This window comes from Engraulis encrasicolus, chromosome 10 (genome assembly GCF_034702125.1).
Source record: "Engraulis encrasicolus isolate BLACKSEA-1 chromosome 10, IST_EnEncr_1.0, whole genome shotgun sequence".
NCBI lineage: Eukaryota > Metazoa > Chordata > Actinopteri > Clupeiformes > Engraulidae > Engraulis > Engraulis encrasicolus.
The window spans coordinates 26013497-26018496 of NC_085866.1; the positions used below are offsets into that span (position 1 = coordinate 26013497).

Genomic DNA, 5000 nt, shown 5'->3' on the forward strand with positions numbered 1-5000 from the left:
CACACTGTAGCTCTGACTTCGCTTCGAAGGTGTATTCAAGTCCGACAACGTTCCAAACCCAGCTTATGAAGACCTTGCTGGGTCAAAACGTTGTATGACCTGAATAAACCTTCGATGCGGAGCTACAGTGTGAGGACGACTACTCTTTCTGTTTTCAGAAATGGCTTTGTCCCAGCCTGATCATCGACTTTCAAATCTCTTGGTCTGACCAAGAGTATAACAATTAGCGTTACCCAAACGGCATAGCTGACCCAGAGTCGTTGGAGCAGCTCAAAGTTGACTGGTTCCTGACAAAGTGGGTGGAGTTCCCGATTGTTCTGGAGGTCAGAAACGTTATTTACATTGCTCTTGGCCTGACTGGAAGCAACATCGAAGGTGTTGTGTCACTAGGAGGGAGTGGCCTGGCTAGCTTTTTCTTGCACCTGGCCTCAGCAAGGTAGGAAGTTTTACTCTTTTAAAACTGTTGTCATCATGGGCAGACCCAAGACAAAACCAGGTGGTGAAAGTTTGTCTTTTTTAAGAGGTGTCAAAGGTAAAAATAGAAGTCAATTCATGGTGTAAGTACAACACTAGCACGTAGCACATATAACATAGCTGTTACACCAGTTATTCCATTGTACCTGATGAGGCAGATAGACTGTGTTGTTACTGAGAACCTAAAACCCTAAAAAGAAAATCCACCACAAATTTGATCCAACCAGCACAGAATAAAGTAACTATAAGTTTTGCGCACTTACTTTACTTGACATCTCTAACTCTTTTTGACTGTCCTCACAAAACAGAGGATAACATCACATTGGACATTGCTGACACTGTCATCCAAAGTGACTCACTGTAAGCTAGATAAAGGGTATTGGTTACAGCGCCTACAGCAATGTGGTGTTTGGTGTCTTACTTAAGGGCATGTCAGTCGTGGACGAAAGTGTAGAGAGACCACACACGTATTATATTCCTATTGATGTGGATGGGATTCAAAACCTACCACCTCAGATCAGCTAGAGTAGAGTAGAGTAGAGTAGAGTAGAGTAGAGTAGAGTAGAGTAGAGTAGAGTAGAGTAGAGTAGAGTAGAGTAGAGTAGAGTAGAGTATCATTTATTCATTTATTCATTTATTCATCTAATCATCAGATATTAGGCCATGGCTTCCTCCAACAATATTTCACAAATCTCATCTACCAAGTGATCAGCAGGTTCGATAAGCTAGGTGGAACAAAATGCATGGTAGAAGTTCCTGTATGGCCCTGCCGTGGCCCAACGTTGGGGCACTGGGTTACTATGCCGGCGTCCTGGGTTTGATTTCAGCCCATCTCCTTTGCCAATCCTCCCTCATATCTCTCTCCAATCACTTCCTGTCGCCTCTCATACTTTCCTATCAAAAAAAAAGGCAAAAATGCCCCTAAAAAGATTTTTTATTATTATATTTTTTTTAAAGGAGAAGTTCCTGTGTGTGGGACGTTCACCTCTAAACCTGGGCTTTGGATCACTTACTCATTGTGTGACATTATATATAGCCTTGTCTCTGTGGTTGACGGTTTTACTAACCACAAATCAGTCACACATATAGTCAGTGTGTCACCTGAAGGCAGTCTGTGGTGTGTGTACGTGAGAGGAAGCAGTCGATGCATAGGGAGATAGAGAATGAGATAAGCAGACAGAGAGAGAGAGAGAGAGAGAGAGAGAGAGAGAGAGAGAGAGAGAGAGAGAGAGAGGCAGAGAGAGACAGAGATAGAGACAGACAGAAAGAGCAAAAGACTAAATGAATGGTTCTCTGCTTCAGCCTTGGTGTATTTGTGTGTTTGTGAGTGCATACGTGTGTGTGTGTGTGTGTGTGTGTGTGTGTGTGTGTGTGTGTGTGTGTGTGCGTGTGCGTGTGCGTGTGCGTGTGCGTGTGCGTGTGCGTGTACGTGTGTGTGTGTGTGTGTGTGTGTGTGTGTGTGTGTGTGTGTGCGAGCGAGCGAGTGCATACATGTATATGTGTGTGTGAGTGTGCATGCGAGTGTGTGTGTGCGCGTATGTGTGTGTGTGCGTATGTGTGTGTGTGTGTGTGTGTGTGTGTGTGTATGTGATCCTGGCCTGCTGCCTGCTCTGCTGTGTCTGTGTCCCCTGGCAGGCCACTAGGCGGGAGGGCAGACGGGCGGCAGGGCGGGAGGCTTGTGCCCAATGGTGCATTGCGCTCTAAACGTGCGGCTGGCAGTCTGTCATGATTTGGACAGGCAGTAAGGCCGCACTGTAACACAGAGTGAGAGCTGATAGGGTCATCTGTTCTCCCCCCTCTCAGCCTTGCCAAGTAAGCACCAGTGGCTCACACACATCTCCCTGGCTAAATCAAACACTGCCTGTGTTGCCAGATTAGGCAGTTTCCCTCCCAATTGGGCTGCTTAGGATGGCCATCTGCGGGTGATTTTCTGCCAATTTATGGACATGGAAATCAATAGAAATGAGTTCAGATTGTGCAGCATTTAGTGCTTGCAGCCAGGCGGGTTTTGAACATTTTTTTTGGGCTGGAAATCATCAGTCTCATCTGGCAACCCTGAACAATGCCCCACTCTCCCACAGTCAGTCCCAGAGACTGTGCTCATCCACGCCCGAAACACAAGCTCTCTTTTTCAGACACAAAAGTGCAGCTGTGAACATAAAAACTGAGAACTGAGAAATTGCCTTTAAATGTGTCTTATCTTCTTATACTGCCCAGTCAAGCGCACATATTATGGTGTTACAGTGGTGATGGTTTTATGTCTCTTAAAACGTTGTAGCAAGGGATCTACTGTAGTCACAAGACAAAGGATGTATTACGCGATGTTTGATTTAAATTCAATCTAGAATCCAATCTAAATACAATACAATCTTGTGGATCCGTAGCCACATAATGCACGTCATTCCGCCAGTGGAACGCTGTAATAGCCACTGAAAAGTTACTACACTACTGAGACATTATAACGGCCTTTAGTAATGCAGTAAGACTTGGTCATTGCATTTCTAGTAACAGTAAATTTACAATCCTGTGTTTTAACAGATTAAAGTAATGACAGAGATGACAATTGACAGTTTCTTCACAAAAAAGAACCACACACACAAAGCATCCCTAACTGTGTTGAACGCTTTACCGAAAGCAGCAACCAACCATCTAATCTGATAGCAAACCATTACATCTGGACTGCTGCTACATGGATGAAGAACCTTGGGTGCCACCTTGACAAATGTACGCTTCGCACTGTAAGGTCTATATGGGATAAATGGGTGCTGTAGGTTAGTACAAAATCAAGAGGGGTCATTTTGTTTAGCACCAGCCTATAAGCTTTCAAACCCCACTCAACCTCATGGCCAATCAGTTCAGCGTGAAGGTCGAGTGTAAGCACTACTGTACACCAGGGAAATAAAATACAATACTAATCAGTTTTACTCAGATGTACCCAGTTTTACAGAACAGTAGGCTTTGTGTGCTAAATCTCTGTGATTTGGGGATAAACTAGCGTGTGGTAACACTGCTAATAAGTGGTCATATGGTCCACTGACATGTATATTTATATACATGGGTATTAGGTTGAACCATTGTTACGGCTCGCGGGCCGCGGCGCTGCCTGAAATGTCACGTATAACCCTAGTGAGGTCACTCACTAGCGCAGCACAATATTTTTTTGTTCCTGGAGGGAGCTTTTTGCTAATGTTCTTTAAGTAGCCTACAGCTAAGGCTAAGATAAAGCTAAGCTGTAGCTCACATACATTACATAAAAATTAGAAGGCTACGGAGGCTGAGGTGTGAGGCTGAGTACTACCTTGTGCTATTTAATGAAAGGTGGCTGGTGTAAATAACTAAAGACTACACGGTCTGATGTGTCGTGTATCTCGGGGGGAGATCATACGTTCCTACTCCAGGACAGGCAAACAATGTAACTGTCCTTCCCATGAATTTATGGCTGATGGGTGGTTTATATAGACTATAGAGGCTGACGTATGTATGACTGTGTCTCGGGATGTCACCTTGCGCTCCCAAATGAATGGTAGCCGGTGTAAATAATGAAAGACTATGAGGGTTGATGTGTCATGTTGTTTTGCATCAGTTGTCTCTAATAACGTGTCTTACATCTGTGACCTTACTGTATGCTTACTGATGTAAAGGATAAACAAACCGCAATACGAGGTCTGGTTTGTAATAAGGTATTGGGCATTGCTTGGACTTGGGCACATAGGCTATGACCTTGTCCTCCTGCTTGGGCAGCCGTGGTCTAATGGTTAAGGAAATGGTCGTTGTATCAGAGGGTTGCAGGTTGCAGAGGCACCCTTTCACTCTCTACCGCACTTCATGACTGAGCAAGGCACCTAACCCCACACCACTCCAGGAATTGTACCCAATACCCTGTGAATAACTGTTGCATTGGATAAGAGCATCAGCTAAATCAGGACTGGCGTGAGACATAGGCAGACAAGACGCCAAACATCTTAGAGGTGCCCAAAAGTCCCACAGAATAAACAACAATCAGAAATAAAACCTAAAACAATGCATGGACAATGATCATTCATGGGCACTCAGTATACCATACGTATAGGTACTAGATTCATTGTGCTCAAACAGATGTACAATGCTATTGTATGTTTAAGGGTACCTATTTTGAAGTGCTCAAAGAGCAAAGGGGTTGCTCGCCCATGGCAGCAAAGTGTCTAGAACCGGCGGTGACTAGGGATGCACCGATACCACTTTTTTGAAAACCGATACAAGTATGAGTACATTAATGTGTGTACTTGCCGATACCGAGTACCGATACCGATACCTTTTACCACCAAAATACAATGAAAATAAATGCATGGCCTTGTTTTTTTCCACCTGTGATATTTTTATTGTCCATTTCCATGTAGATTTAGATGTTAGTAAATGTGACGTGGCACTTTTTTCCATGCTGCTTCCAAGTCCACAGAACATGACAATATTTTGCATTGTTTTGTGTAATAGTAGTACTCATAGCTGGTATCGGCAAGTGCTTGACGAGTACGAGTATAATGAGCAGT

The 5000-nt window shown here is 44.1% G+C and overlaps 1 protein-coding gene across 1 annotated transcript in view; it reads right to left on the reverse strand.

Moving 5' to 3' along the window:
- Positions 1-5000, reverse strand: part of sema3b (sema domain, immunoglobulin domain (Ig), short basic domain, secreted, (semaphorin) 3B) — an 85603-nt gene that overhangs the window by 35448 nt on the left and 45155 nt on the right. The window lies entirely within an intron of this gene.